Genomic DNA, 21,875 nt, shown 5'->3' with positions numbered 1-21,875 from the left:
TGATTCTTTATATTCAGGAAACTTACAACTTAGTTATGGAGACCAAGGAAACCCTAAAGCTTAATGTGAACATGCAACTTCACACATACCCATATATATATAATTTGCCAATCTTTCTTTACATCACTAGTTTGTTCTCATACACATGTTTGTATATAGAATAAAATTTATATACACAATAGTTAAGTTAGACTATTTTCCCTCTCCCCATCTTGAGTTAGAATATTTAAAGAATCTACCACTGATATGAATTCTACCTGCATTAGTTTTGTATAAACTACATTGTAGGAGAAAATAAAAAGATATAGATAGAAAACTCAATAACCTCATCTTCACCTTAGACAAATGACTATCATTTTTTTTTAAATATTTTTTGTTCATTTTTTATTTATTTATTTGAGAGCAACAGACACAGAGAGAAAGACAGATAGAGGGAGAGAGAGAGAATGGGCACGCCAGGGCTTCCAGCCACTGCAAACGAACTCCAGACGCGTGCGCCCCCTTGTGCATCTGGCTAACGTGGGACCTGGGGAACCGAGCCTCGAACCGGGGTCCATAGGCTTCATAGGCGAGTGCTTAACCGCTAAGCCATTTCTCCAGCCCATGACTATCATTTTATTCTGCTCTGGCCTTCAAAGAATTTATCATAATATGAAGCCTTGTTGGTTCTTTGTGACACATCATTAATAGCAACCATGCCAGAAGAATTGTAGTTTATCTTTCTCTTTGAATATTACAGGGATTTTGACCTTTCATTTTAACCACCATATCACATTGAACAGAGTTGAAACAGAGTAGACTTTTATTAAAGATTTTCCAAATGACTATGTGAAGCTTTCCTTAGAGTATGGTACTGTCAAGTGTTGTAGGTGCAGATGTTGTATCAACTAGGATCTAACAATCACTGTAATAAGTTACATATTTTTGAAATATGAACATGCATTTTCAAGTTCAGACAAAAAGTCCAGCTTATTCTGACATTCATCCATCTGGAAATATATGGAAGATAATATGGAACACAGAGAAAGAATGGAATCAACTTCAGCAGTTGTTGCAAAGAGGAAGCTATATAGAATACCCAAGTTTAGCATCTCAGTGGCCAAGGCCAAAGCAACTAGCCTATATGTATTCTATTAAAAACATTCAAATGAAATTATACTATTCAAGAATGCTCGAGATGATGGACTCTAAATATGCAATGTCTCCACTGAGGCTCATGAGTTTAAACACTTGTTTTCCAGCTGGTAGCACTATTTTAGGAAGCTGTGGAACATTCAAGTCATGAGGTTAATCAGTATAAATATGTCAGTAGTTGGTGTGAAGATTAGAGTTTGGACCTAGTTCTTTCTTAGTACTCTCTCTGCTTGCTCTTGGCTCCTATAATGCCCTATAACATGATCAGCCAGCCACAGGTCCTGAACTGTGGTGAGCATGCTGCATTAGATGCACAGAAATATATTTATGTTTTTCCACAATGTTGGAATTTATTGAATAACAATGCAATCACAAGCTACATAATTTTTTTGGCTGTTTGCTGAATAATCAGGGTTTCATGGTTGGTTGTTAGTTGACCATTACCAATATCAAGTTCTTCTATCAAAATGCTAATTACTCATATTCTCAGAACACACACACACACACAATCACACATAAATGATAGAACACCAATGGGTCCAAACTTGTGCAGATCTTCTCTAGCTAATCACAGCTGCTGAGAGGGCTAGAAGCAAAAGGCCATGTGATGCTCAATTCCACAACAAGGGCTCTTTCAATACTGGGCAAACTGTGTTCACATGGCAAACAGATATTAGAGAAGTGTAGCTGGAAGCTGAACCTGGTGTATTTGGTTAACTATTAACCATTGCACCTGGGTAATCTGATGTTTAACACTAAGGTTTATACTCTTAACTCTTCTTTGAAAAGGGCCTAGCTTAGTAATGGTAGCACACACCTCTATTCCCAGCATGGAGAAGTATGAGGTGGCACAATGGGGACTTTAAAAGCATATCTTGGCTTGGCTACATAGTGATACCAAGGCCTGAGCCACGTGTGAGACCTTGCATCATATAAAAACAACCAAAAATTAAAACAAAAAAAAGAAAAAAAAAGAATGCTTTTTTTTTTGTTTCACTTGTGTGTGATCACTTTCCTACCAGCCTCATATACATAACCAAATCATTACATTACTATTTCTAAGAAGAAAATGAACAGAGAAAAGGACACATATCACATATTAGAGTGACACTGAGCTAAGTTTGAAGTTCTGCTCATATACTCTGTTTGGTAACTGTAACCATGTATGCTTCAACTCATTATTTCTAAGTGGATAGAGCAGTACCTAGTCCATAAAGGTTCTATAAGAGTAAAATAAGATAAGATGTGTGTCAGGGCACATAGGGAATTCTAAGGAATGTTAGTTTTTTCTACAGAGGAGAATGAAGCTCAGAAATGTAGGAGGAGGATTCCAATTGATCCCATCATTAAACTAAACAAAAGTCTTCTCCATTGGGCCTATTCTTCCAAGACTGAAATCATTCCATTCTTTTGTTTCTAAATTCCCTGTTTATCTCATCTTCTATTTCCCAGCCCATCCCCTATTAATCCCTAGAACAGAGAACCCTTTGTCTCCAAGCCATTTCCATATCAACAAGTGGACATACTTTCCTTCACCCTCAGTGATTACAGTACATAATTCATGAGTTCCTTTATAGTTTACCATTTGCTACTTTTTAGCATTGATGAAGGTAACCTTGTGGGTATCAGTGTCCTTATCAGGTAGTAAGCAAATACAGCAGGAATCCTATCTCCACTTGAGCATTTTCTGTGAATTCACAGTATATAGACTTGCATCTGATATAAGAGCAAACTTCTTATTGATTATTCTGATGCCATAATTATTATCAAATAAATAATGTTGTCATATAACCTATTATTGTTTTTCATCAACACTAGTTGGATTAGTAGATATAAATTGAACATCTGTTTCTTTTTCATTTTTTAAAATGTGAAGCACATTGTCATAAGAGCACAGAATGAATAGCTAAAAAGTGTGGATTACAAAACTAGTTTTACAATTACTACATTTGTGGTTTTGTACTGGTCATTAATTTCAGTTTTCTTTGTATGTTATACAAGAGGATGGGACTAAACTTCCTTTAAAATTAATTCTAAATGTCCCAATTCAGGGTGATATGATTGTAAGGTACCAAATGTCAAATAAAGCCTCCAAGCTGTGACCAGCAATAGCCTTAGCTGAGACTCATTTGTTCTTTTCATGCTGTCATTGGCATGACCTTTATGGAGCAGTGAATTCTCTAATACATAATAGAACACCAAAAGTCCTAGTCCATGGGTCAGACTAATGAAAAATACGGTTTTAATTGTGCTTTGGCCACTCTACCAATATTTCCTTTATAAGACAGCAAAGTGCAAGAGCTAGATCTCCTTTGCAAATACATTCCTTAGTTTGCTGATTTCCTAATATATAGTGACAGTTTTAATTTGTTTAAAATGCACTGTCAACTTTGTTGGCTTGAAGCAATAGGAAACAATTTAATAAGACTATACAACTAAAGTTAATAAATTAATGTTTTAAAGTAAGTCATTTTCAAAGTCTCTCCACCTTGCTATATTAGTTTATACTAAATTGCTTCTTACCACTAACTAGCATGTCTTATTTCATCTCTTGCCTATAGCAAACCTTGCCTTGATAGTCTTTATAAACAAAATTCTATTATCTATGGAATGCTGTACCCAGTTTGTGTTGGGAACTCTAATTTCTCACACTTTGCATCTTCATGGTATTTGCTGAAGTGGGGTAGAAGCCCTGTTGCCACAGATATTTCCTAATTTGAATTTCCAATGATTCCAATGATTACTCAATATAACCAGTTCTAACACTCAAGCTTTGTTTTTCTCTATGGTTGAAGAAAGGACAGTACATCAAACACTTCTCTTTTCCTCATCTTCCCAAGATTTCATCATGATTATAAGTGTTATTTAAACACTTCTTTCTCATTTTGAATTATGTTTATTCTCTCTGACGCTTGCTTTTATCCATAGGAGAACAAATGTCTCCTCAGAACCTAGAAGGCATGAAGTGTTTAGAGACCTATCTAATTCTGCAGCCATATTCTGTTTATTACCTCTTTATCCCTCATCAACTTTCAATTTGCTCATATCAATCTTCTTGGTGACACAAATTTTCTAAAAATACTAGAGAGAGTGTTGTGATATAGGATAAATAAATGTTGAATAAGTAAGGAAAAGCGCACATTTGAGAAGGTAAGAAGAACTGTGAACCATTCATGTCTTACAGAGAAGATTGATAATCCTTGCAGCATCATGTCAGCAGTGTCTCTGATTTGGTTCCTTTAAATTTCGACTAAGAAAACTACTTTGTGAAATATTCTACAGGCTGAGACAAAATGAAGATTTTTCTATGGCAGGACATTGCCTCTGGCAGAGGAGGAAGAGGTGTATATGTCACTACCATTTACTGCATGAGAAACCTTCTTTTCTCTACCAGCACTTCTCATTTGTCAATGGAGATGTTATCAGGTGACAGTGCCTTTAGAGAGTTGTCCATTTTTGTTTCTTTTTAAAATTGTGAAACATTTTAAAATGTGTTCATCATATCAAGGTAACAAATTGGGCAGGAGTGGTGGCACCCGCCTTTAATCCCAGCACTCAGGAGGCAGAGGTAGGAGAACTACAATGAGTTCAAAGACACGCTGAAGCTTCATAGTGAATTCCAGGTAAGCCTAGGCTAGAGTAAGACCTTACCTCAAAATGCCAATAAATAAATAAATAAATTTAATAGCATTAATTGTTGCAGATAAAGAGAAATGAACATCTCAACTTCCATGGAGTTAGGGTAGAATGAGTAGTTGAGTTGGGCCATTTCTCTGCACAAGTTTTCCTGTGTGCAAGAAAAGTAGAAACCATGACAAATGTTGCATATTAAACTCCTGACTCCACTGACATATCTCATCTATCCATCAGGTCCTGCCTCTCATTCTTTATTTTCCCAAATAAAAATTATCTTCTATCCAAATGGTAAGTTACTTTTGAATAGGAATTGAAAACAGGCAACTGTTTTTCCACCTCCCATTTAGAATCATATTAATAGTAAATAAAGTGTATTCACTAAATAATGACATTAAGATGGAAATTTTTTTTCTATGTAAAAGTATATTGTGTCAGAGAAACAAAATGTCATCTCTGAATGAATGAGAAGTTTGTTCTTGGTTCCTTGGGATAGTGATACTTCGGTACATGGGGAATTAACAGAAGATGATGGGTATCCCCTCAGGTCATATTAGATTTTTTTTGTGCTCTTTTTAATTGTTAAAAAATATGCTAAGGTAGGTAGCAGTGATTTCAATGTATGGTTAGATGTAATTATATGGAAAAAAGGTTAAATTATGTGATAACACATGCTGAGCTTCTTCTTGAAGACTAGCATAAAGGAATCAACACATTAAAGAGGAAGAGAAACAAGTGGTACTTTTGGCAGTTCCATTTAATTCTATTGCTTTCCTAATGATAATTCACCTAAACACCAACCACCTTACTAATTATCTAATCACAGCAGGAAAATAATAAATAGAAACTGTACAATTCTATTTAGACTTGTGTTCAGAAGAGCTTTCCACTTGGTTCTTCCCTGAGGTGTGTTAACCGATAGGGATGTGCTCATACATTATCTAAAGAAAAAGCAAACCCTAAAATAACTTCTCTTCCTCTCATTTTCAGGTATAAAATATATGCCGAGTGTGAAGATACATACTTGTAGTCACTGTGGAGATGGAAGCAGGTGGATTGCAAATTCTGGGCCAACCTAGTCTCTATTAGGAAAATAAAAATCAAAACAATTAAAAAGAAAAGATATATAACATTTCCTTTGGTGAAGTTTCAGGATTCTATTTTTTAATTCCTTTATAGCCCTAATAAAAATTGTATTTCTATAAGCAAAAATTATTCATCTTTATATCCTTATAAAATGTTAAACAAAATGAAAAGCTCTCTTTTAAACAAAAAATCCACCATTTATTGATGGAATGTAAATTTTTGGAACACCAATTGCTCAAAGACTGTATTCAGCAAAAGTTCATCTGTTTAGAAAGATCTAAGCCTATGAAGCAGAGAAAACAATAGTAGTTGGAAGACTGTGTAAAAAGCACTGTCTCTAAACAAAGGACACTTCAACTGAATCTCATTGTTTTAGACCACCTCACTTAGAATGCTTTCTCTAAATAGACAACCTCAGGTTATAATTAGTGGGGTGATACTATCTCTCGTGAATATTTCTGATGACATAGAAAAGACTTTGTTGTGGGCAACATTTTGAATATAAGATTAGAACTCTTAGAAAGTATCTTCTAAAATATAAAATCACAGCAAATAAAGATTCAACATTATCTTCGTGGCATGCTTGATTAAAATTGACAAACTAGAATTGAAATCAGGTAATTACTAATCTTTAAGTTTTAGTTATGTAAAGATCAATAAAGGAGGCCCAAACTACATGTGAAAAACATCTGGATGCATTTTTGGTAAGCAAGGTCACTCAACATTTATACATAAAGTCCAGTATGAAGAGCATAAAAACAGACTAGCAATAAACAAGTTAACACAAGTCTTGGAATCAATAGACTGAATTAAGGTTTCCTAGTCATAGGCAAGTAAGATGTTCACATTTAGTGCTGGTCAGTCCAAATTTGAAACATTTTTCTATTTCATTTACTCATTTCATATTCATACAATAATACAATGATACATACATCTTTTCTCTGCAAGATGAAATGTCATAAAAAATACACCTGAAATATTTTAAATACACTGACAGGTGAAGTCTTCCAGAAGGAAGGCAATTAAAATGACAAGGAGCCCCAAAACCATGTCACATAAATAGTTAATGATCACTGAGAAATTTTCACTGATAAAGAGAATAGCAGCAAAGAATGAACTTGCCTATTTGGAGACCTGTCACAAAATTTTTTGTGTTTTCTCATAAGGTAGAACTGGGGAAAGCAGATAATGATCACTGAAAGCAAATAGGACCAAAAGAAAAACTTTTCTAATTGCTTGACTTGTTTTTCAGCAGGAGGTGTTTATAAACATCTGTATTACCAATAATCAAGCACATCAATGTAGGTATAGTAAAGAGTGTCCCTGTACCCAGCTAGGGTACGAAAGGTAAAAACCCCAAATTACCTGCAATTGAGATTCTGTAAAAACTCTTTCAAAGTAGTTATATTTTCAATAAAATGTTACATTACTTAAAGGCATTGACAAATTTTAAAACATTTATCCTGTTTATCTAGGGATCAGGTATAACCTTTTCTAGTTACACATTTATTTCCATAGCCCAGGCCTTGGGATCTTAGTCTGCCAGTAATTCCTTGCTTCTGCCTCCGGGGAATTATCTATTTTTTATTCTCTTGGTTTCTTAGAGGAACTTTCTCTCTCAGGATCTCAACTCTAAGTACTTAGCTCTAGGCTGAATTCTCTGGGGCTGCTTAGACTCCAACATGTACTGGATTCCTCATTCTGTGTGCTGTCTCCCTGAGTGGCCCCCTGAGCTCCAGGCATGCACAGTTCCCCACTCTCCTTTGAACAGAGCCTCCCTTTTCATGCAGTTCATTTTGAATTTCCTTGGTCTATGTGTTTGCTTTTATGGAGTTTCTAGGAATAAGTATTCCAATCAACCTTTTCAATGAAGCTCTATTTACCCATTAATTCTTGCTTTTTTCCTAAAGCTTTAGGATTCCTTCCAGTAATCTGTTTCACCCCCTTTAACATCAACCTTCAAGTCTCTGCAAAATGTGCTATCTCTCCTTTATTATAATAACAAAGTCCACCTTTCCTTCTCATTTACTTCACCTCCATGTCAAATAAAATACTTTGTTTCTTCCATGCTGCAAATAAATGAGACAGTAAAGATCTCACATACATGCTTGTGTACACACAGATGTATCCTGAGAGCAATGCTAGTGGAACTAACAAGAAAAGACAAATTCTTGACCTTGAATCATTAAAATAAGTGATGGCTTTGAACTGAGTAATTTCTGGCAAATTACTGGCTCACTACCAAAGGAAAAACAAAACAACAACATTGTCATTTACAATTTTGTTGCAGGAAGATTCAGGATAATACTTGAAAACATGAGATGTGCATGACAATATGTCCTCTTTTATAGTACAAATGTAGGGACCATATCATTGTCCATTTGTCAATTCTTGTTTTAAGTGTGTTCCATAATGCTGTCTAAGAACATACTTTCAAAATTCTAAAATGTAAGTTCCTTTGTAAAGTAACCAAATTTCATCTTGTACACAAACTAATATTTTTTAAGGAATTCTTTTATTTATCTATTTGTTTGCTTGTTTGCTGTTTTGTAAGGTAGGGTCTCATTCTAGCTCAGGCTGACTTGGAATTCACTATGTAGTCTCAGGGTGGCCTTGAACTCTTGGTGATCCTCCTACCTCTGCCTCTGGAGTGCTGCAATTAAAAGTGTGTGCCACCATGCCAGGCTTATTTATCAATTTGTAAGAGACAGAGTGGGGGGGGGGGGGAGGGAGGGAGGGAGAGAGAAGATAGAGAGGGAAAGAGAGAGATAATGAATTTGGGCACAATAGAGCTTCTTGCCATTCCAGATGCATGCACCACTTTGAGCATCTCGTTTATATGGGTCTTAAAGAATTGAACACAAGTTAGCAGGGTTTTCAAGTAAGTGCCTTTAACCTGTGAGCCATCTCCTTAGCCCCACAAGTTAGTATTCTATTTAAAAAGAATGTATTTCCTATTTATTTATCTATTTATGTTTTATTCATTATTTTGGTCTTTCTTTGCGATTTTTGGTGCACATGCAGGTAGAAAACTGAGACAGTTGGGGGTGTTATAGTTTAGTCATGAATATGTGACTAATCCTAGATGAAATTAGGATTTACATAAAAGTCTATTAGTCACTTATTTTCCAGTAACAATATTATGCCATAACTTGGCAGTTACAGACAATAAACATTTATAATCTGGTGGTTCCAGCAAGCTAAGGCACCTAAGTAAGAACTACTCAAGCACCCTTGGCTCAGGATTTCTTAGTGGCCTGAGATCAAGATGCTTTCTAGGGATGCAGTCTTCTCGGGCTTGCATGGGGTTCATCTACCACCAGGCTCATTCACAAGGCACAGGTCCTCACTGGCTATTTTCCCTAGATATTACTTCCATGGCACAAGCGAACATCCTAAGGGCTTTTAAAACATGACAGCTTGCTTTAATCAGCAGCAAATGACAACAAAGAATGCATGCCTGAGTCTGTTGCACATGATCTCAGAAGAGCTATCCCATCTTGTATGCCACATATTTACCAAGAGCCAGTCAGTCCATGCAGCCCACAGTAAGGAAGACAGACTGCAAGGGCATAAAGAAAGAAACCACCATATTCCACCCCTGAAAACTAAAGAAAAACTGAAGAAAAAAAAAAAAAAAAGAAAACCTTGTGTTTAGTATGGGCCTATTCCACAAGTGCTTACAGGACTGATTGGACAAGTTGAAAACTTGAGGAAGCTCAAATATATACCTGCATCATTTGTAGACATTGGGTAAAATCTGATTATTTAGATCAATGATTGAACTGGGTTAAAAGCTAGTACAATTGAAAGAAAACTTATAACAGTCCTATGTGGCTTAGAACATAAGAGTTTGCCAAGAGTAGACCATGTACTGCATTAAGAACAGTGACTGTTTTCTCTGAAAATATGAATGAGTTTTAGAACTGTGCTAAATCAGAACATGAGAGAAAAGTCTGGAACATCTAAAAGGAAGAGATGTATCACTCATAATTTTCAAAGTAAGGGAAGACTCTCATCAAGGTATAATTTAAACAGACAATTCTAATTAGGAAAGTGTATTCAATGGGCATTATAGAACTATAAAAATAAGATAGCTGATTGTATGAATTTACCGGCTGTCTAAACAGAACAAAATGATGATCTTGTATTAGTTGTTGTATTGCTATAACAAGATGCCTGAGGCTGGATATTTATAAAGAAGAGTTATAGACAGCACTGTTTTAGATGCAAAAATGTTCAAGATCAAACAATGTCATTTCTTTAGCTATAAGTTTAATGGTATCATAATGGTGGTTGCATGTACCCACTAGATTACTTGGCAAGAGAGAAGTATAAGAAATTCAAGGGCCAGATTTTCTTTTCTTTTTCTTTTCTTTTTTTGGCTTTCTAAGGTAGGGTCTCACTCTAGCTCAGGCTGACCTGGAATTCACTATGTATTCTCAGGGTGGCCTCAAACTCTCAGCGATCCTACCTCTGCCTCCCAAGTGCTGGGATTAAAGGCATGCGCCACCATGCCCGGCTCTAGATTTTCTTTATAAATCATTCCTTCACAAAAACTAAGAAAACTGAGTTGCTCCTGCCTTGTGTGGAGTGTTCTGTTTTCACCCTCAGTATTAATGAATACAGATTTTCACAACTAAACAAAAAACACACAAACTAAGACTACAAAAATCCTGACTATGGTCATTGACCCAGTAACATAACCATTTGTCATTATGATCCACTACTGAAAGGTTCTACCACCTCCTATTTATACCTGCTTACTTAGAAGCAAGCTGCTAGAACCTGAACCTGTGAGAGATATAGCCAGCCTGTCTAAACCATAGCATATCAATGCTAACTAAATAGCCTACAAAATACGTGAACACTTATGCATTGCATTGCAGAGAAATGACAAAACAGAACACTATGTGAGTGATATCCAGGAACAAAACAAAATACCTAATGGGTTTATAATTCACTTTGCAGAATGACAGGGATTTACATACAATTATTAGAATACAAATTGAGTAAGAATTTTCCAAAATGGATGAAAGGATTTTTTTGTAAGTTCAAAAGCTCAAACAACCCTAATTATAGAAGTGTAATAAAAGTGTCAATACATCAAGGGGACAATAATATGACTTCCTGCTATTTTATGAACATAAACTATGAAAACCAGAAAAGAAATGAAATGGCATCTATAGGATAAAAAACGGTCTTGTTGGCCAGAGCTTTATTTTAAGAGGTTTTCCTAAAGACTAAGAAAAAAATAAAAATGTTTTGTCACTGATAAAGGGTTTATTTTTTCCTACCTTACACATAACAAATATTCAAACATTTGTTTGATAGGGAAAAAAGCAACCCTAGACTGAAAACAAGCAAACAGAACATAAAAAAAACAGAAAAAAAAACATACGAAGATGATTATTAACTTAATAAATTAATTAAAGGGGAAACTGGCTATAATATCCATAAGCCTGACCCCAACAATACACTGCCTTCAGGAAGCCTTGATTCCCAAATGTTTATCAGCTGGGAACCTAGTATTCAAAGCATCTAAGTTTATGGGGGACACCTGAACCAAACCACCACATTCTTCCCCTAAAATCTAACAAAAAACTGAAAAAAAGCCCTCATGTTTTGTATGGGTCTATCCCACAGGTACATACAGGACTGATGGAGCAAGTTCAAAACTTGAGGAAGCTTTAATATATACCTGGCATCACATATCGAAAAAATGCTAGAATCTAGTAAATCAGTCATTATATATCTTATAGTATTTTAATTATATAAGTAAAATAAAGGAAATAAGAATACAAATATATAAAATTAAAATATATAAAATATGTTAATAGAGTTAGAAATGTTTAAGATTCAAGCTGTACAGGCTATTTATAATAGTTGTTTTATTTGATACTCAAAAGTCAATAATGCATATTCACTAAGGCAATATGGAAATATAAGAAAAGAATATGTACAGTAGTGCACATGTGTCTGCCATTCTTAACATGCCCATGGCAGTGACAAGTGGAGCCAGGAAAACTCTGTGAAACTTGAAGGCAAGCAAGTCTGGACTTCCTAGCAGTAAAACCAAGCAAGACCCTGTCTCAAAATGAGATAGAAAGAGAAGATCAACACCAGAAATTATTCTCTGATTTGTACATGCTATGTGCACACCCATACACATCCACTTTCAACCAATGACAAAAACAAAAACAAAAACAGAGAAACAAGAGTGGGGTGGGCTATTTGCTTTTGAGAGCATAGTCTGGGAGAATGAAGACTGCTTCTGCAGATGCCACTGTGCTGATGTTCTTGTGGTTATAGTCTTTGTTGACAGACACTCCTTGTTGTTTTTGTTAAGTATATAAAAAGAAATACTTGAAAATTATTATATGGGTAAATGACAGGCAACATGTGAGTGAGGGGTAGAGAACATTTGATCTCATGTAATTCTTCAAATGTTTGCTAAAGGAAAGATTTTGGACTTTTGTCCAAAACACACACACACACACACACACACACTAAAAACACAATAAAAATGTCCACTTCTTGTTTTCAAAGACCCTGTTGGCAATTTATAACTTTTAATAAGTGCATAGTTTTCATCATATTGTTAGTATAACTCATGCATTTGATCATTATTTTGGCATCAACAGTGCCACCAACCACTGAGGAAGAACATACAGTAGCATATCTTAACATCAGTTGTCAATATTGGCTATTTGTGCTGCTCAGTCCAAAGGTAAACTCAAGCAGAGGAAACATTTCAATAAGCAAGCAGATTACATGGTTTTAGGTTTAAGTTAAGGGCAACTTACATGAAAAGAACTTAGTAGAAAAAGCAACTCCTAGCAATATTTACAAAAAAAAAGTTATTTGGAAATTTCATAAGAAACCTTTTCACAGTTTTCCCCATATTTTATTTCCATATTTTATTCTCACAGTTCATTCACAAAAAAGTTCTAATAGCTATAGTTACCTAATATTTGACAAAGAGGCAAGAAAACATACAATGAAGAAAAACAAACAGAATCTTCAACAAATAGTGCTGGAGAAACTGGATAATGACATGTGGAAGAATGAAATAAGTACCCCCTCTCTAATTCTGCACAAAATTCAACTCCAAATGTGTCAAGGACCTTATTATAAAGAAACAAAACACTAAAATGAATACAAGGAAAACCAGGAAAAATACTCAAAAACATAGGCATAGGGTAAGACTTTCTGAATAAGACCTCAGTAGCCCAGGGAATTAGACAAACACTCAACCACTGGGTCTTCATGAAATAAAAAGAGACTATACAGGGTTGGAGAGATGGCTTAATGGTTAAAATGCTTGCTTGCAAATCAAAAGGATCCAGGTTTGATTCTCCAGGTCCAATGTAAGCCAGATGTGCATGGTGGCACCTGCGTCTGGAGATTGCTTACAGTGGCTAGAGTCCCTGGTGTGCCTATTCTGTATCTTTCTCTCTCTCTCTCTATCTGTCTCTAGTAAATAAATAAATGAAATAATTTTTAAAAAGTGACTATACAGCTATGCATCAACAGATGTAAAGACTCAAAAAAAAAAACTGAGTAATAAAAAAAGAAATCAACTCTATCAAAAAGTGGGGCAGGAAGTTTAACAAAGAGTTTCCAAAGAAAGAAATATAATGGCAAATAAACATATAAAAATAAGCTCAACATCTTTAGCTATTAGGAAATGTAAATTAAAATACATTGCAACCCCATCTCGCTTGAGTCAGAAAGGCAATCTTCAAAAATTCAAATGACAGAAAAAAATATTGATGGGTATGTGGGGAGAGAGGAAGACTCATTCACTGTCATTGGGAGTGCAAATTAGTATAGCCACTATAGAAATCAGTATGGAGGTTCCTCAAAAATATAAAAACAACTCTGCCATTCTATCCAGCTATTCTACTCCTAGGTATGCACTCTAAAGACTCTAATTTAGAGCTAATTGCTCAGCACAAATGCCCATCTACTGATAATATAATAATGAATATGTAGTACATATACACAACGTAATTCTACACAGATGTAAGGCAAAAGGGACTAATGACATTTTAAAGAAAATAGTTGACTTTAAGAAGAATCATAGTAAGTGAGGTTATAGGCTCAGAAAGACATGTTTTCTGTGCGAATCCTAACATGGCATAATTTGATTGGTTAATAAAATATAAGCACCAATATTACTGGCAAGGAAGCCAGAATGAGGCAAGGAGAGAGGAGAAGCAAGGAGGGATGGAAGAAGGTGATACTCGACAGGCAAGTGGAAGGCAGAACACAGGACTGGAAGAGTCTAAGAACATGGTTAAGGGAGGAAAAGGGGGTTGAGATACACAAAATTAATGATGGCATGAATTAGTATAATGACAACCTTTCTCTTAGCTATCTAATAGAAAGGTACAACAATCTTAATAAGAGAGAAGAGGAGGAATGACTATGGGAGTAACATCCGTCAGGGGGAAGAAAGCTTTACATTAGAACCCATATACCCTAGCAAGAAAGGTCTCTGTGGAGGGGGGAGGACAAGGAGGAGGCTAACAATGGTACGAACTTGATTGCCTGTATGTACTGACTAGAAAACTAATAAAAAAAACAACTATAAGGTGTTGCTTATAAATTCTAGTACTATAATGGGGTTTTCACTCACAGGGAGCCAGCTCTTGCTCATTGAGGACCATGAATCTCCCAAACAATTTTGTCCATGGCCAAAAGCATTTGGTTACCCACCAGATCAAAGTGGCAAGATACAATTACTGTAGACATAACAGGCTGTATTCTCAAGACATTGAGACATAAAAGTGTATCCCTGATGCTAGTTTTCATAGTACTGAAAGTGCTATATGAGCTGTAGGGGGAATAAATGTCACCCAAAGCACACAAAAGTGGTTGATCCTTTAATTTACAAAACCAAACAGCCTGAAAAGATGTACACATGGGTATAATAGTGACACAAAGGTATGGGGTTATCAGCTGCTTTCTGATTGGATATGAGGACTGCCACTATTTGTTGCATTAAAGGAGAGGGTATTCCAGTCACAGTATCTTCCAAATATCTTTTTGTTTTTTCCTGAGGCAGGCACTCTAGCCCAGGCTGACTGGGAACTCATTCTGTAGTCCCAGGCTGGCTTCAAACTCACCATGAAACTCTGCCACTCTAGTGCTGGGATTAAAGGTGTGTGGTGCCATGCTATAGCTGAAATGTCTATCTTTATGCCCTTCTAATCATGCTACTTTCACTCCTGGCTAGAGAATGTGCTGTTAACTTATGGTAGTGAATATCAGGGAGATTCAAGATCCATCAGTATGACAAGAATAGAAAGGGCAATGCCTAAACTGAGAGGCATTATCTATGTAACATCTGACAATTCTCAGGAAACATTACTGAGGGAGATGCACATTAATATGAGTGCTGTCTCTCTCTCTGGCCTGAGTACCTCCATAAGTGAGATGGTGGTAAATGCTGAGGGCATTCAGTACTCATCAAAGCAAAATAAACAAACAAACAAAAACAGGAGAGGCTAATTGGAGCTCAACTCTAAAGGAGACTTACAACATGTCCTCCAAGGTGCAGGAAAAAATGTGGAAAAGGGAACAGGAAAATTGTAAGAGCCACAAGGTGGAAAAGTTCATCTTGAGGATTATGGTTCCTCTCCCCACAGAAACTTACTGGTCCATTCTTGACACCACAGTGAATACCCAGAACCTCATTTAATAGAGCCCTAAGTGGAATAGGAGTGGGGGAGAGGGAACTTAAAAGTATAACCTAATGGAATATGACCAATGTAAAATATGTTCAGCAAGGCATGATGGTGCATGCCTTTAATCCTAGCACTTGGGAGGCAGAGGTAGAAGAATCACTGTGAGTTTGAAGTCACCCTAAGGTTACAAAGTGAATTCCAGGTCAGCACACCATGATATACATGTCTTAGTAAAACAAAATTAACTAACTAAATAAAAATTCTTCTACCTATTTCAGGCATACATGACAAAATAACAACCAAAAAAAAAAAAAAAAGAAAGAAAGAAAAACTTGGGAAGACCTAAATAATAAGATACTATTTCATGTAGCTCAGCATTAAGATTCTCAGGTCAGTAAGATAATAATTATCTTTAATAATAATATTTCTTATGTTATATTCAACTTATCTTCAAAAATAATTTGAAGTGATAGGGTTTATCATTCATAATATTGAAGAACACACACACACATGCACACACACATACATACATATATCCTGTATGGAAAAACAAGAAAGGTCAAGGTGATTGGAAAAGAAAATAACACTGCCAAATCCATGCTACTAGCTATCAACATCTCATAAAAATCTGTATTAGTGAAGAAATGCTAATGGTGCAGGAACAGATGCAGTGAGCATCACCATAGAGATTCTAAAAGCACATTCACACACATATGGGCACGTCAAAGTTATTAAGAAGAGATGTAAAAAATAAATTGTGTTCGGAAATCTGGATGCAAATTAGAAAGCCAAAGTCACTTTTTACAAAGAATGTGCATTTAAATGCTAAAAGCAAAGTAATGAACATTTACAGGTTAAACAATAAACAATTAAATATCCCAAAGGTTATGAGAGTATGTGTGTGTTTGGCATAACTAAAGTTTTCTTTAGATACAAAACTCACTAATGCTATAAAGAAAATAAATAAAAATGTTAACTTCTATTACATTTACTAGATCTGGAAAATATAATTATGGTCATAAACAACATAAAGAAATTATACTAATCAATGGGAAAAAGATAATTCAATATACAAATGACCACATTATTATAACTAATTTTCAGACAAAAGAATAAAATCATAGCCAATGAAACATGAACAGTACTCAATTTCATTAGCTATGTAAACCAAACTCATGAGCTATTACAAAGCGCCAGAAAGGTGAAAACAATTTAAAAGGTCTAAAATATTGCCACAATTTTGTAAAACAATTTCAGGCCAATTGCTGAATCTATTACTGAGCTGAGCCCATGTATCCTCTGAGAGCTCGAAATTCTAAAACTTGGATATATACAAACAGAAGTATACAGGGATGTTTAGCATCCTATGTTCAAAGATGTTTACAGCTGTGTGTGATGTGATGACTTCATTCTGAAAACTACATGAACATCATTCACTTAAAAACTGTGTCTATTTCTCACAGCAAAAAGTGAATGATCAAATATAGATACAAATTAGCGTATATTGAATGGTTCCATTTGTTAAGAGTAATATGACAGATGAAATAAGGCATGAAAGTAGTAAGCCAGAAAGCATGTCCTTCTTGGGCACATCTATGTAAGTAATAGGTAATTCTATAATGGCCTATAGTCCCAAAGGAGATTGGATCGAGGGGCTACAACTACAGAGTAATCTAGGCAATGGAGCAGGCAGGGTCATGGTCTTCAAGATGGTTCCAGGAAAGGGTTCAGTTTGTGAAATGTGCTTAAACCTTTGCTGTATACACACAACTCCTCCACCCCACACCCCCGAGAGAAATCTGAGGTGGATCATATACAATACAGTTGAATCTGGAGTTATTCTTAAGTTGAGAGTTTAAAATGTCAGGCAAGGGACTTCCAGTCAAGATGGTGTTCACCTACCCATGCTTCACTTTGTGGGGAAGGAAAGGCAAGATAGGTGGGCAGATTCTTGCAGACCTCCAGTGGGAGGGCACGGAGGAGCAAAGTAGGGAATTCACTGATTCTCACACTGTCAGGTAGCCTACCAATCCCCCAAACCACTCAAGGAACTTTCCCAGGCACCACACCACCAGGTTCCTCCTGCACTACCTGCAGGCCAGCCAGCTCACATTTCTTCCTCCCTTCCTTGGCTCTTTTCCCTGTTTTCACCAGTGGGCTCTCTGGTCATCCCAGCCACCATCCTGCCATGCCAGGACTAGGTCCTCCTGCACTCCCTTCAGGCTTTTCCAGACCCAGGCCAGCAGGCTAGCATCCTCTACTCCCTCTCTTGGGTTTCCTCCTCTTTACTACCACAAGGACCACCACCCATTCCCCCACCACACCTGGCCACCTGACCTGCAGTAGCCTTATCCCCCTACCCCACCATGTTATAGGCCCGCACAGACCCATCAAGCCCCTGCTACATGGTCCCAACTCCACCACATTACAGAACAATGCAATCCCATCCTACCCCATCCCCTGCCTCCCTCTACATAGCACCAGTCTTCTTTGTCCCATCTCCCCTTACCTCCTGTCCTGTTGGGGTACCTCTCTATGCATTCCCTGAAACTCTGACCAATGAGCCATTCCCAGTTCCTCAGGCCCCCACAAGAGCCTCCCAGGCTCCTCCCCACTGAGTGGACAGGTCCCATTGTCATCAGAAGCCTGATTGAGGCAAATATAAAAGGGAATGATCCCTGAAGTTGTTTCAAGGGTAAACTATAGCTTCCTCCTAAATTATATAAGATTCCTACACTGTGATAGGCAGACCACAGCACAAAGAGAAAGATACAGAGAAAGAAATAAGTGACATTGTCCCATTTTCAACAGCAACAACAACAACAAAACAAAATAAAATACCTTGTAGTAACATTAACCAGAGATGTGAAAGAATTATATAAAGAAAACATAAAAATACTCAAGAAAAAAAATTGAGAAGGACTTGAGAAAATGGAAAGATGTCCCATGCTCCTAGATAGAAGGAATAAACATTGTGAAAATGACAATCTTGCCAAATGCAATATTTAGATTTAATGTGATACCAATAAAAATCCCAACATTTTTCTTTACAGAGATAAACAAAAATGATCTCAAAATTCATCTGAAATGGCAGAATGCCTCAAATATATAAGCATATCCTCAGCAAAAGAAACACCTCTGGAGGCATCACCATACCTCATATAAAGCTATGTTACAAAGCTATAGTAACAAAAACACCATGGTACTGGCATACTAGCATTATAAACAGAATTACAGGGCTGGGGAGATGGCCTAGCGGTTGAGCGCTTGCCTGTGAAGCCTAAGGACCCCGGTTCGAGGCTCGGTTCCCCAGGTCCCACGTTAGCCAGATGCACAAGGGGGCGCACGCGTCTGGAGTTCATTTGCAGAGGCTGGAAGCCCTGGCGTGCCCATTCTCTCTCTCTTCCTCTATCTGTCTTTCTCTCTGTGTCTGTCGCTCTCAAATAAATAAATAAAAAATGAACCAAAAAATTAAAAAAAAAAAAAAACAGAATTACAGACCAATGGAACAGAATAGAGAACCCAGACTTTGGGTCAAGTAATATCAAGCTACTTGATATTCAAAAAAGGCCCTATCAATGTAGACTGAAAAAAAGACAACATCTTCAACAAATGGTGCTGGACAAAATAGATAAGTATATGCAGGAAAATGAAACTAGATCCACACATCTCACCATGCACAAAAGTCAGTCCAGGGCTGGAGAGATAGTTTAGTGGTTAAGGCATTTGTCTGCAAAGCCAATGAACCTCAATCAGATTCCCCAGTACCCATTTTAGCCAGATGTACAAGGGGGTGCACATGTCTGGAGTTCCTTTGCAGTGGCTGGAGGTCCTGGCATGCCCATTCTTTCTCTCTTCCTTTCTCCCTCTACCTCTCTCTCTCTCTCAAGTACACATATAGATAAATAAATAATCAAGTTAAAATAGATCAAAGACCTCCATATAAGACCAGAAACTCTGCTACTGCTGAAAGAAAAAAAAAAAAAAACAGGAGGAATGTTCCACCACAGTATAGGCATGGGTAAAGACTTCTTCAACAAAACCCCGGTAGCTCAGGAACTTAAAAAATCTCTCAACAACTGGGACCTCATGAAGCTGAAAACTTTTTTTTTTTTCCACAGGCAAACACACCATAAACAATTCCAATAGACTAACCCAGGAATCTGAATTTGTTTTTGCTGGCTATACAACTGACAGAGGTCTAATTTCTAGATTGTACAAAGAACTCAAAAACCTAACCCATAAAAAATCAAGCAACCCACTCACAAACTGGATCAGAGAACTGAACAGGGAGTTCTCAGAGGAAGAAATACAAATGGCAAAACACACTTAAGAAAATGTTCAAAACCCCTGACCATCAGTGAAATGCAAATTAAAACAACTATAATATCCACCTTACCCATGTCAGGACAGCAAACATTAAAAAGTCTAATGAAAACAAATGCTGGTGAGGATGCAAAGAAATAGGAGCCCTCATTCATTGTTGGTGGGAATGTAAGATGGTAAAACCACTATGGAAAAAAATATGGAGGCTCCTAAAAATGTTGACTATAGAGCTACCAACAGTTCCAGTTATTCCCTTACTGGACATTTACCCTAAAAGCTCCATGCCTCATTTTAGAGAGATTTGCTCAACCATGTTTATAGCTGCTCAATTCATAATTGCTAAGAACTGGAATCAACCCAGATGTCCATCATTAGATGAATGGGTAACCAAGATGTGGTATATCTACATGATGGAATTCTACACAGCAGTAAGAAAAAAATGACACAATGAAATTTGTAGAAAAATGGTTGTACTTGAGATCATTCTCAGCCAACTCACCCAGTCACAGAAAGACAATCACCACATGTTTTTTCTAATCTCTGACTGTTAACCTGGATCTGCCAGAGATGCTAACATACCTAAAAGGCATCTCAAAGGAGGGTGGGGATGGAGAGGAGGCGAGGGGATGAGTGGAGACACAAAACTGGAAATGGAACTGGTACCATAAAAACCTATATCCTTAATGACAGACTAAAAGGTTGAAATCCTGTATTTTAAAAGACAGACTAAAAGGTCATAGAGCAAACACCTGAATTAAAGGACCCTGGAGAGGGTATGATGAAGTCTAGCCTTAATTTTATTCTGTTTCTCTCTCTGTCTCTCTTTTCCTTATTTCTCATTTATACTACCTATCTTTTTCTTCCTTCTTTTCCCTTGGTGCTGGCCTGTAACTTCCACTACCAGGATGTGGTTAACATCCAAAATGAAATGTTGATCGGAGAGACCTACAAGTTTTCCCAAAAGAAGACAGACTTCTTTCTGTCAGAGCACTTAATTACTTACCAAAGGTTAGTGGTAAGACCCTACTGCTGAAATCACTATATGCTATCTGTATGGAACATGGAGAGACCTAGCAGGAATCTAGAAGAGATTCCCAGTCCCCAGACAGTTAGCTTGTCTAGTGCCATAAGGTGCTACATGAGCTGCTGGGGAAAAATGGCCAACATCTGTCCAAGCAACTAGGGTCTAAGATACTCAGCAGCAAACAACTAGACATAATGTTTACCCATGTGTAATAGTATAAGACAGCTATGGTGGGAAACCAACTGCTCTTGGATTGGCTAACAGATCCACTCAGTAGAATGGAACTCATAGCTAGAAGTGGGAAGCAAATCAGAATCAGATCCAAAAAATTAGTTCAGTTTCTAATATCAGGCTCCCACCAATCTTGGGATGCAAGTGGGTCTAAACCTATAAATTCTCTCTAAACTAATAACGGATATCCCATTTATCTGGTGCTGATTTCATTCTCCATTGGAGAACCTACTTCTCTTTTTCAGACAGACACAGAAACTCACTATGACACCATCTGAAACCATAGAGTAATTGGGAAATCAACAAGAGTGTTGCTTTCTTGGGGAACCTGGTATCAACACAAGGGTGAAAGAGATAGAGAACGCTCAAATCCTACCACAGCAGAGATCCAGAGACACAGAGGCTCCTAAGACCTCATCACTGAGGTAGACCTAAAATGAACCTAACATGGCCCAGTAAAATTCTTGAAAAGATTGTTAGAGCCACATGTTGGGTTACCACAGAGGCATTGCCCCTTCCCCATAACTGATAGCTACCCCCACAATGCATGACCCAGAACCCCCTTGGGGATAACTGGGATCCCCAGCAAAGAGATTCCCTTTGGAGGGTGGGGACAGTATGAGGATAAGGATGGTACTGTGCTGTTCACACACAGAGTATGTACATAACTAATAAAGAAAAAATTGTAAAAAAACTAAAATAAAATAGCAGGCAAAAGATAAATATAAAATGTTCATGCTGTTATT

General features: G+C 36.9%; 1 long non-coding RNA gene across 1 annotated transcript in view; it reads right to left on the bottom strand.

Annotated features, from left to right (window-relative positions):
- The window catches only part of LOC123457642, a 759,804-nt gene that overhangs the window by 157,358 nt on the left and 580,571 nt on the right, over positions 1 to 21,875 (bottom strand). The window lies entirely within an intron of this gene.

The sequence above is a fragment of the Jaculus jaculus genome, chromosome 1 (assembly GCF_020740685.1).
Source record: "Jaculus jaculus isolate mJacJac1 chromosome 1, mJacJac1.mat.Y.cur, whole genome shotgun sequence".
Lineage (NCBI taxonomy): Eukaryota > Metazoa > Chordata > Mammalia > Rodentia > Dipodidae > Jaculus > Jaculus jaculus.
The sequence above is the reverse complement of the archived record's forward strand: the minus strand, read 5'-3'. Positions and strand labels throughout refer to the sequence as shown.